Genomic DNA, 374 nt, shown 5'->3' on the forward strand with positions numbered 1-374 from the left:
AACTCTGCAATAAACACTATTAAAGCTTTATTTTCGCCCTGTTTCCTTAAAAAACTATTCGCATGAAGCGTTACGTAAAAGCTTCATCTCAGAGATACATTACATTTTTCATATTTTTTCTCTGTATAAATATCAGTCGAATGACAGATCAATCTCCCAAAATGGTCTAAGATTTCTATAAAGTCGATATCTATGGCCATTATATGACTCTATCTATGCTAATGCATATGTTATTGCTCGTTTTAAATGTTTGACGTGGAATGAATATATGTAATTTGTATATTTTTGATGTCGGAACCATTCTTTTTTTTTACCTAACATCAGGGTATTTCCGTCGTAAATGGACAGTATCCATATGGCTTGAAGACTTTTAT

This window comes from Penaeus monodon, chromosome 24, assembly GCF_015228065.2.
Source record: "Penaeus monodon isolate SGIC_2016 chromosome 24, NSTDA_Pmon_1, whole genome shotgun sequence".
Lineage (NCBI taxonomy): Eukaryota > Metazoa > Arthropoda > Malacostraca > Decapoda > Penaeidae > Penaeus > Penaeus monodon.